Below are 12,334 nucleotides of genomic sequence, written 5' to 3'. Positions count from 1 at the left end.
ATTTCCAGAGAAAAGAGGCGTTTGGACAATTTCTTTCTACGGTGCAGTAGTTTTTGTTTATGTGTAACAATGACCTTATACTCTGGTGCCATGTACAGGAAATATTTTCTATTATTAATCACATTGTAAACAAAGGAACACTTCCTGGCATGCTGACATAAGTTTCTATAAGTAAAAAGGAAAGAGACATGACTGGACTTTACTAGACATCATTAAGAGCAGGTATTAAAAATGTTTTCATAATAATTTCCCACACTTTTTTTATGATCCTAAAGAGTGCAGAGCTGGATGTAGCACTTTAATTGAGCGGCAACTATGACCAAGTAAATGTGATGGCTGTCTATTTAAACGCAGTCTGTATAGTGAATGACAGTTTCAGAGGGAAAGGTACAACATTATGCCACTTTAAATATAATGTAATAAAGGCAACACAGCCCCAAACCCCAACTGCTACAAATATAATCTAGATAAAAATAGATATTGTAGATAATATTATGTATTTATAAATTTCAAAGCATTTATGCAAAATATATGCATACTGTAATGCAAATATATTTAAAAAAAAAACTGAAAGATGCACTGAAATAGTCAAACTCAAATTAAAAGTAAAAATTGAATAATGATGAAATAAACATCCATAAATAATTAAAATTGAGAAAACTATCAACTTTTAAAGGAGGAAAGGAAAATAAACTTAGAATTAAATCTATTTTGTTGTTGTTATCCTAAAGCCATGCTAGAATCCTAAAACTGCATATACTATTACATATTTTCATATGTTACTTGTATGTAAGAAAAACAAATTAAGTAAAATAGGATAAAAATCTTTAGGGCCTTTGTGATAACAGAAAGTTACATTCAGCTTTGATCCCTCTAAATATGTAACTAAATAAAAAAAGATGGCAAAACCAAGTGAGAAATCACTCAATTTCACCAAAATGGGAAAAATATGAGAAGTCAAAAGATATGACTCAAAGCATCAGAAGCAAGTATGAAACCATCCTTGGCTGTGAAAAAAACAACAGTATCACTGTTAGTATGAGGCGCTAGGAATAAAGTATTTGTACTGACCAGAAGAAAAAAAACTAGACAAGCAGAGCACATCCCAAAATTACGACAAAAGAGAACGTAGTTAGATTTATTCCTGAATTGTTCTATTTGAATTCCAAGAAAGTGGTGACAGGAAAGAAACTAAACAAGATTACCTTTATTGGAGGTCAGGCAGGTTAATAGTAAGATTTGATTATTCTTAAGTACTGACTTAAATATTTATTTATGGGCCTTTTGTTTTCTTGGAGAAAATGTTATTAAGATCCAGGACTATTAGCATGCCCATAATTATATCTTCAAAGGAAAAAGACAAATCACTCAATACGGATTTTAAACTTTCCATGAGCGTTTACTGCTGCTTTTCTTCATGTGTTTTTTTTACAAGAATAAATCCTGGTTTCTAAGGGGCTTAAATAAGACTTAGAAATATATAACATTTATAAATTCTAGTTCAAATTCCAGTTTACTGTTTAAGGCACACGTTTAAAAAAAAAAAAAAAAAAAAAAACAACAGCAAAGGAAGTCTAGGACTACATCCAAGAGTGATATTCTTATGTAATATATAACCAAATGCTTAGGGCGCTTGGATGAAAACTCGTGGCGGTAAGTGCAGTATCATGTGAAAATATCATGTCAAACATTACGGAAAACCATGTCCTGAATCTTGTAATTATATCAGCACACTGAAACAATGCCAACAACAGTTGGCATAATATTTCATGCAACATTAACACTCACAAAGTGAAAATGTTCATGTTGTGTGCATACAGCCTCTGCATATGGTCCATTTTTTTCTCAGAAAGAATATGTGTTAAGTTATTGAAAAATCAAGAGAAAAATATACTGCAACATTAGAGAGAGATTCGATATTTTCCTGACTCTTTCCTGTGATCTTCTAATACCATCTGAAAAACTATTTTCTTACCGTACAACAAAATAATCTTCTTTTGGATATTAATGAAGTGTAACTTAGAATTGAACTTTTATATCACAAATTGAATGCAACTTTGTCAACTTTTTCGCATGCCCTGAATTTGCACAATTTAGCAGATGCTGCATTTCACAGCAGATTTGGTTTGACCCAATCAAACCGAGCCCTTCCCGTGAAGCATGATCTCTTCAGACATTTTTAATCTCCCTCTCAAAAACACCAACAGCGAGGGTTTTCTTGCATATTCAATTCAGCACCTCTGTTAAGAGTGCATTGAGTCTTTGCTGGAGTAATTACTGACATTTCTTTCTAGTTCACATGATGTGAAGATTAAAATGAATTACTCAGTATCCCTGTGCTAAAATTAGCAACTTCAGTGGGTAGTAATTACTGTCAGATTTAGTGCAGCACTGTCTCTCTCCTATCCCTAATGACTTTCTGAAGACTGCAGAGTTTGCCTTGTGCTGGTAAATGTGGTGTGGCATGATGGAGACCCAAACATACCCACACAGTCTGTCCCTGTCCCTCCCTCCCTCTCTCTCTCTCTCTCTCCCTCTTTCTCAGACACACACACATGCACACACACACACACACACACACACCAGCCTGCACCTTTCTCCCCTGCAATCCAGACACACTCCCATGCCTTCACGCATCTATTCTGCCAACTACACGAGGAGCTAAAAATAGATGACAGTAGGACTAAAGGGCCGGAAGAAAGAGAGGGAATGGGGGAAAAGGATAAGGATAGAAGTCAAAAGAAACAGAGCTCATCAATGCTGAGAGGAGGAGAGCAAGAAATCCAAGATGGCAAAAAGAAAATAGTCATTAAAAAGAGGAAGAATAAATAAAACATGCATCATGTAACATCCTCCAAGTTGCCAAGAGAAGTATAACTCAAGCCTGTTAGCTGTCTGAACTATGCTTCCTCATCTGCCGCCCTCCCAAGGATGTGTCCAGAAGCTGACACACCTGGTGACAGCGCAACAGTCCTGGACAACTGTACACCACTGATTTTAGGAGAGAGGGGGGCAGATGATTATAATCAAAGATGAAACAGAGGAACAACTAATCCTAGCCCTTCAAATCCCATTGCCTAACTGGGTAACATCATGCTTTAGTTGGTTATACAAAATTAGGGAATTGTTATTGTTACCAACTACAGTTGTTATGCAGCTGTATTTAGTTAGCACAAAATAAAACCGTTTGGAAAGTAAGCTATTCACAATTAAGACAAGTTAACAGTTAGTAAGTTGATCTGATTATTTTTAATCAGATAAAAATGCTGACTTGTGTATCAGTGTGACATAAGAAAAGCATAAAAGTAACTAGTCAGCTGACTGGGATGTCCTGTTTGAAGTCTCGATTAACCAAGGACATGCTTGAAGGGAGTGGAAATTTTAATAAACTGCTCAGCTAATCAATTACGATTGCTATGCGAATGAATTATGTTCAACAAAGAATGGTGAGTTGGTCTATATAAACACATTTTACCATACAGCAAGGGTGGTGAGAAGTCTTATACAAACAACAAAGAGAGCAAAAGCTAAATTCAACAGAAAAATAATAAATCCAGCTGACATTCGACAGCATAACTTACTCTTCACGTCTTTCATCTAAAACTCTCAAACCCTCTGGCTTTAACTGGCTTCTTTTTTTTCCTTTTTTTGGGGGGTGGGGGGGGGGGGGTCTAATGCAGGAAATTGGATTTAAAGATCAAACAACAAATCGGAAAAATGTTTCAATTTCTTAAAAAGGAAAAAAAACCGAGTTGCAGTCCCAAGTAAACAGAGCCACACAGAAAGAAGCAGATATGCTGGAATGACAGTGGAAAAAGGGGGAGAAAAAGACAAATGGTGAGACAATGCCGAATGAGCATGCAGACAGGGAGAAGGGAGATATACGCTGACAGGGACACAAACAGGTCCAGGCAGAAGTCAGAGAAAGTCAGAATCAGATATACAAACAATTACTAAGACAGATTGAGCAGCAGGAAGCCTGGTCATCGTATGGGTTAGAAAGGGACATTCAGGCAGAGAGCAACTTATGAGAACTTGTTTTTTGCTTTCCAAGGGAGGTTAAGGACATGGCCAATGTCCATGTGATCACTGTCTCCACACTACAAACACACAATTGTGTGTGTATGTGGAGCATGAGGTAGACTTCCACCTTTACCTGACTTGCATAAGGATTTACACACACTGGAATGGGCCATAGGGTTGGAGAAAGCTTGCTACCTCAACTGTAGGTCTTCTGCTGCCCTAGTCAGACCTATTAAGTTTCATTCTGTAAGGCCAACATCTGTTTGTTTACACTGCAAACTATTTTTAGCATTTGAGGGGTTTTCTGTGAGCCAATATATTCTTACAGTTTTGACTATATTTGTTCAGATGATGTTTGCATTTCTATTCCTACGCTGTAACTCAAAAATATCTAAATTTGATGAGGTCTGTCTTACAGTTATAGAAGGCGTGCCTTAGGGATGTCCGTTAAACTGTCATAACTGGGTTTTGCACTGTGACTACCGTAAATGTTTAGGAGAACACAGAACTAGACGAGTTAACTTGGTGAAGTCCTCTCCTTCATGTCCCATCTGTTTCTAGAGCAAAAGAAATGTGTCTTACACCTTATGTAGCCCTAATCACACCTCGCTGTCCTATCTGCAACGCAGCTGAGCAACCATTCTGTGCCAACAATGACCAGCCGGGTACTCGCTCTTTCTGAGTTGTAGTGCACAAATTGATTTTAAGCCAGGAGTTACTCAATTCCGGGAACACTGTGTTTCATACGAAGGCACTGCTTTTAGAAAACAGAAACAAGACCCTGCCTTGCTTGCTGTGGGGCTGCAGCTCCTTCCAGCACCATGGTCTAATGACACTTTTGTATTCAACTTGGTGGAAGTGGATTTTTTTCCTGCCTTCTTCTGAAAAAGAACTGATGTGCAGAAGTGCTTTTCAAAAACCTTCAGAGAAAGAGCGAATAAGCTCTGATGTAAAATGTACTCACATGAACATGCAGCTTTCTTTGCTTACAGATAAAGCATACAATAATGAAAAAATAATTTACAAAATAATGTTCTTCATTCTTCTCATGTCCGTAATAACCGTTTGTTTTGTTCCAGTAGGTTTTCCTCTTAAAATAGAGACAAGAGTTTATTTCAGCCCTGTACAACATTTCCTTAAGTGCAACCCCCTGACAACATAAGCAGACTCATTTATTCCCATATTAAAAGGGAAATGTGAATGTCCCTGATGCCATTTAATTTTCCTTTCCAGTTCTCCTCAAATTTGCTTGCTTTTAACTTTTTTTTGCAGCAGGAGCTCATAATTTTGAGATATATTTTCTGAATGGTGGGAATATATTCAGGTTTTGTTTAATCAATCAATCATGGGGATTTTTGTTTAAGTATGAATTATACATGAAAAATACATGAAAAAAAATAAGCATGACAGTTTAATATTTGTAACAATTTCTATCAATCAAAATTAGAAAGCTCATCTGTCAAAGCTTGCTCAAGCTTGTCAGCTCTATTGCATATTTCTAAACATGTTAACAGACTCCAAACATTATTTGACATTTTTTGACATGTTTAAAATCCTTGTTTTAGTTCATTGAAAGTGGTCAAGTAGAATGCAGAATATAATTCTAAGAGAAAATATGAAAATAATAGAGCACAATAAATCCACTTTTAATTTTCTGTTGGGGCAAGTAAAGGAAAAGTAAAAATCTATTCTTGACAACTATATCTTCAGTTTTATGTTATTATGCACTGTTAAAATGAGCAGCCACCACTGAATCATTACAACATCCACAAGTCAATTACACGATTCTTCACTCACAAGACGTTTATAGCACTAAAACAGTAAAACTGTGCTAATGAAAATATATAGACTATTAGACTGTAATATGCTGACATTTCAAAGCTCCTCTGTACAATAAAGCTTTGTATACCAGTACGTCACATTGTCTTTCGTAACATGGTCCTGCAGGAACATCACCTGGCACTGGACCAGTGAGCTGCCAAAGCCAAACGTTGGTTTACCAGAGCTGGTAACTCTCAATGACTGGCTTCTATTCACAAGAACATTTGGCTGTTATGCAAAATGTGGTCCATGGCTACAGCGGCCTGACAAGTTTATTGGTTACAGTTGGAGTATTGCTTAACCGCGTTCCAAAGTTTCAGTAGCACTTGCAGTACTCGGCAACAAGGTCTCTAATGTGGAGTTTATTAGGGCCGCATACACATGAATGGATTATATCGCTAAAATCTGAAGACCTGTTTCCACTTCTATCAACATGCTTCATTCATATTTATAGATGAAATAAACGAGAAATGGAAGAAAAAAAGAAGCCACTGGATTGGAAATTATGTACTTTGAGCACACCACAGTGTAAAGACTCAAGTTTAGGTGTGATGGGGAAAAAAGTGCTTCCCATACTTGAAACTGCTGAGAGCAGCATAATATAGCTTTGGCAAACAACAGGTGCAGACTAATACTATGCCCAAACCAAGATTAGCAGTGGGAACACCAATGTTCTGTCTACTAGAATGTATCATCTGCTACACTTCAAAATCAGTATGCTCCTCTGTTTCATGATCATTCTGCATCGAGATGCCTGATGTATGTTCTGACCCATTTGCATGCAACTGTTTGATTAAATCTACTGAAATCTGGATCATCTCTCAAGTCCTATTCTTGATAACTTAGACACTCAATTTTCCGTCCAGTTATTCGCCTAGTTGGAAAGAATGGGTTAAAGAGATTTGGCAGGTTTTTCCACAACAGTAGGGTTCAACACTAAAGGCCCACAAAATAAACACTCAGCAGTGTTGTACACTTTCTTTCTAGCTGATAAGCAGTCGACTGCATTTTCACGTCTTCTGTTAGAAGATCAGATTAGATCAGGCCCCTTCCTACATCAAGGTCTTACTATGCCCCTACACTGCATCTCGGAGGCTGAGATCATGTGATCAGAGCCTACTCATGGTCCCTCGTACCCACTTTAAGACGCGAGGAGCTCGCTCCTTCCAGGCCGTTGCACTCAGGCTCTGGAACGATCTCCCGCTGTCTCTACGTTCTCTGGACTCCATCAATGCATTTAAGTGCAAACTTAAAACCCACCTGTTTCTTCAAGCTTTTAAACATTAGTAGTGAGAGGGTTGTTTTATGACCACCATGTTGATTTTATGTACTTTTATTCTAGGAGCTTTTATTGGTATTGTCTTGTTTTTAAATCGTATTTCTACTTTTATTCTAGAGTTTTATTTGTGTTATTATTGATGTTTTATTTTTTGTGAAGCACCTGGTGACATTCCATTGTCTGTGAAAGGTGCTATATAAATAAAATGTACTTACGTACTTAGAAGTTGCTCAGCAAACTTGAAGCCTTGGCCAAGGTGATTCTAAAAACGCAACCTGCGACTAGATACAGATGATATATGTATACAGTCAGATCTTTGGTCTATGGGATGGATGCAACTTTTATCATTTTGTTTTCGTACTCAATCACAGTGCCTTTGAGGTCAGGCAATCATCACTGAGAAGTAGACTTAAGCAGGCAAGGCAAGTTTATTTGCAGAGCACAATTCAACACAAGGTAATTCAAAGTGCTTTACAAAAACATTAAAAGCGGCAAGACACAATAAAAACATAAATAACAAATAAAATGAAATAAAATGATAAGAAAAGAGGTAAAATAATAGAAAGCACAAGTTGTTAAAAAGTAAGGGCAGTAGAGTACAGCAGGTACACATCACATTCTTAAAATGGCAAGAATTACGTTTCCTTACGGTCAAAACGTACAAAGACCGGGTCAAATACAGTATTACAAAAGTAATCTGTAACAATTCGTATGGTGAATCAAACCAATTTGACAATTCTACGTCACAATGCCTGCATTCAGGGCTTATCCATAACTTTGCACGGTTTTCACAAAGTATTTAATTTAAGAGTACGCTGAAATAACAAATAAAATGAAATAAAATTATGAGAAAAGAGGTAAAACAATAAAAAAGCACAAGTTGTTAAAAAATAAGGGCAGTAGAGTACAGCAAGTACTTATTTAATTTAAAGGGGACCTATTATGAAAAACAGGTTTTTTCTTGCTTTAACATATATAAAGTGGTCTCCCCTCAGCCTGCCAACTCAGAGAAGGAGGAAAGCAACCAAATTCTGCAGTGTCTGTACAGCTGCCTGGATGAGCCATCCAGTGTCATGAGCGTCCGACTATCGCATCGCACTGCGTGACATCGGACGCTCTCTGTCCATCTCCCTCCAGCCAGCTACCACTTTATTGAGGTTTTTGTAGTGAAATGAGGAGGTATCATAGAGATAACTTCTCATTTCAACTAACTGGAGCAGCCGTTCCTCATCCGTGACCGTTTCCTACAGCGCTTTCAACGCGAGCGGCAGGAAAAAGCCAGCTCAAAACGGCGCGCTGTGTCGCTGCGGCCAGTTAGGACAGTCCAATAGAAAATAAAGCAATGGAATTTATTTTGTCGTTGACGCTCGCTCGCATGCAGTTATGACACGGTGAGGACACGGACACGGTGTAAAGGCTGATTTATGGTTCCGCGTTACAGCAACGCAGAGCCTACGGCGTAGGCTACGCCGTAGGCGTATTTTGGTCCAAGACCATTCAGTGCTTTGTAGACCAGCAGTAGGATTTTAAACTCTATCCTTTGACTCACTGGAAGCCAGTTTAGCCATTTCATGAACGGTGTGATATGGTCCTTAAAATAAATAAAGCCATTTTTACCTAGTCACTCTAGTTTCACAAGTTCAAGTCTTGGCATGACTCTGTTATTTAATTATATCACTTAAAACAAAGCCTGCACTGTTGAGTTCATTGACAACAAAATTCCTGGAAATTCCTACAAGTCAACTAAAGTTAAGAGTAACAGAAGAAAATATAACCCTTCTCCAAGTGAATATTTCACTATGGGAAACATCACCTGAAGCTTTAATAACATTATCTCAGAACTAAATGACTGGCACTAGTGGCCTTTGATATTGTTGCCATTACCTGAGGTGAAATGTACTGCTACTTACCAAAACCTGTAAATAATAGATATCATTAAAGTATAAGATAAATTACAGCCCTCTACTGCTCTTCACTCTGAACACATTTTTTGCCCAGGTCGAACGAGTAGACACCTTCTCTGTTTGCTAACAGATGACCACTTACAAAACACTGGTGGTTCACTGGCCCTATCAGTAGCTGTTCCATCAGAAACTTACATGCATAGGGCTCAATTGTTGTTTTTAAAGTACAGTTGGTCCTTGTTCAATGAGCACGCACGCACACCTGTCTGGGAGATTTGCGAGGCCCTGTGCGAAAGGGCTGAGGGAGGGCCTTCGCAATTTTAACTCTCCAATTAGCAAAATACTGGATACCTTCCCCTGCCTCCAGTGGCGGAGCATTCTCGATGGGCCCTTATGATAGTCATTTTAACGTTCAACAACACCTCATCCTACCCATCAAACAACATTTATTCTCACTTTTATTGAGCCAAGCCTATAGGCCTATGCTGCAGAAAGCAGAGTAAAGTCACAAAATTGTTCAGAAGGACACACACACACACACAGGCCTGACAGATGTCAATAACATCGCGCTGAAAACTCAGATAGTCACAGACTGACTCAGTTCCATCTTTGATAAAGCTTAAATACAGAAAAAAAAACATAACTGGTATAAAATTACAAAATCTATTTAGATAGATATAGACACAGCAGTCTATAACATAATTTCTGAGCTCTATAACAGAGAATAGACTCGGCGGTCTAGTTGACAACAACACAAAGCACATTGAAATAGGCAGGTGGTCAAAGCTACCACAACATTCTGATAAAGACATTATTTATGAAGGTTACACTGACTCACCAATGGTAGTTGACACTTCCATAACCCAAAATAATCCAGGTAACGTGGAAAACGGGGTAACATTCAAAACTTTGTACATGCTTAGTCCTCTTTTAAAGCGGCACTACGTAACTTTTCCACCTTAATATCATATTTCCAGAGTCATTGTGATGGAACATCAACTTCCAACAGGTTTAATGACACCTCTGTCATGGTCTGAGGGGTCTGTATCGCCTTCACTGGCACTATGTAACTTTGAGGAGCATGGTAGGAACCCTTCCACACTAAAAAACTACAAATCTTTACGGCTTTGACTGCTTTACGGCATACGTCACTTCCCCCTCCTTCCCGATTCGTAGTCGAGACGAAAATGGGCGGGGCTTGGAGCACAGCTCCGCAGAAGCTGGTAACCCATTGCTGTTGTAGCTGCAGCAGCTCCACACAACAGACGTGGGGAAAAGATCGCTAATGGTTTAACTTTTCACCACTTTCCTGCTCGGAGGCAGAACCACTGAGGCCAGCCAATTATCTGAGATAACAAATTAAAAGAGTCGTCGGCTCAGTTGGATCGCGGCTGTAACGAGTCCGACCAAACATGACGTTCCTCAGTAAACAAACAAACACGCACACAGATGGGCGTCGGATCAAAACACGGGTTTATTAAACCACGAACAAACACTCACAGACTGGGGTCGGATCATTCAAACGGGTTTTATTCCCCACTTCTCCAGCTAAACGCAGTTGTTGGCCAGCTCTCTGCAGTGCGATTCATTTTGTTGAGGAAAAAATATTAACTATTTGATTTGTAGCTGCAGAGGAAAAAAATAATCTCACGAGGAAAAAAAAATATTGCTCACGTCTCGGAGCCTCTTCAAAGCAGTCAAAAAAAAAGAAAAGAAAAGTAAGAGTAATACAAAACATGTACTGTATGTTGTACTATTATACTAATTTATTGAAACACATGGCGAGTCAAACATTTACCAAAACAGCTGCCAAACACTCCTAAACAAGGTAGCCTAAGACGTGGGTTGTGCAGAACTGCGGCAGTAAATCCCTTATAAAGAGAGGCGCTCCGACGAGGAGCTCCATTCTTTAGTAGGGATTTCATATGGATCCAGACCGTTAATAATCATTATTTTCTCCATATACCGCTCTCTGGCTTCCTTGTTTAAGGTATCCCGGTAAATTCCAACTCCTTTCCAGCAGTTTAACATCTTTTTTTTTGTGTTCCGTCTGTTCACTTGGTGAAACAGAAAAGCGTCCCGTCTTCTCTCATAACAAATGCAGCGACGGGACAGGAGTTTTCCGGCAGTACGCGCTGGTGCTCATGGGAAACGTAGTGCTCTTTCTGGTAAAGCACTACCGCTTTTGTCCAAAAGATGCCGCCAAACTCAGAAAAGCTGAAAGTTACGTTGTGCTGCTTTAAAGTTTAGCGCTCATCTCCTTCATGGCTGCAAATTTGCCGAGTCGGCAAATTGGCTGTAACTGTTAAGGCTGATTTATGGTTCCGCGTTACACCAACGCCTAGCCTATGGCGTAGTGTACGCAGCGATGCGCAAGTACGCGGCGATGTGCAAGTACGCTGCGCGTCGCCGCGTAACCTTCGCCGTAGACTGCGCCGTACCCTACGCCGTATGCTCTGCGTCGATTTAACGCTGAACCATAAATCAGGCTTTAGAGCCAATCAGCATTGGCTCACAGCCCCGATGCGTTCAGGACAGTTGTAAAGTAAGATTAGCCTACACTGGCCGCACAATGCACATTTTATCGTTATAGCCCCGTGGCGACCGCCCCCCTTGTCCCCCCTCTGGCTCCGCTACAGCCTGCCTTATCATCATCTCGGCTTGCCTCGACGCAGTCGGATCGGTAATTTTTGTAACAAATTTATCAAACAAGCCTTTCAGAGAGGAATCAAACTCTTCCATTTTCTTTATTTTTTTTTCTTTTTTCATTCCCTGATGGAAATTTCCTGACTCTGTCTCGTTCTCTCGACATTGTGTGACAGTTTGTTACACACTCCACACGTCTGGATCAGAGCAGCTTGTGTCAATGCGCTTGGTCTGACGCAGTTGTATTGAACAACAGACACGCGCAGCTGCGCAGAGACATCAGTCAGCAAGCACATCATCATTGCACATATATTTATTGATATGCACAGACTAGTACACATTTAGGTCTGTAATGGAACGTGACTGTTGATATTTATAAGGGGGAAAAAAAGAAAAAAAACGGCCCATAGCGCGAGGCCCCGTGGTCGCACGGTTCGCACACCCCTTGCGGCGGCCCTGCACACACACACCTAAATGTAAATGTTCCTCCTACTTTTCTCTGTTGGCTGATGTAAAAACCTGGAATACTTTTGTGCTTCTGCAATAGATTCCAGTCCAACTTTCTGTCCAATGGCTATAAATACAGTGGCACTGCGATTCACTGTTATTGCTTTCTCTGTGAAACTTGAGATTCCATTCATACCATTCATTTTAACAAAAA

The 12,334-nt window shown here is 39.3% G+C and overlaps 1 protein-coding gene across 2 annotated transcripts in view; it reads right to left on the bottom strand.

Annotated features, from left to right (window-relative positions):
• The window catches only part of LOC133455321 (rab GTPase-activating protein 1), an 87,095-nt gene that overhangs the window by 37,981 nt on the left and 36,780 nt on the right, over nucleotides 1-12,334 (bottom strand). The window lies entirely within an intron of this gene.

This window comes from Cololabis saira, chromosome 11 (assembly GCF_033807715.1).
Source record: "Cololabis saira isolate AMF1-May2022 chromosome 11, fColSai1.1, whole genome shotgun sequence".
Taxonomy (NCBI): domain Eukaryota; kingdom Metazoa; phylum Chordata; class Actinopteri; order Beloniformes; family Belonidae; genus Cololabis; species Cololabis saira.
This window is presented reverse-complemented; position numbering and strand designations above follow the sequence as displayed.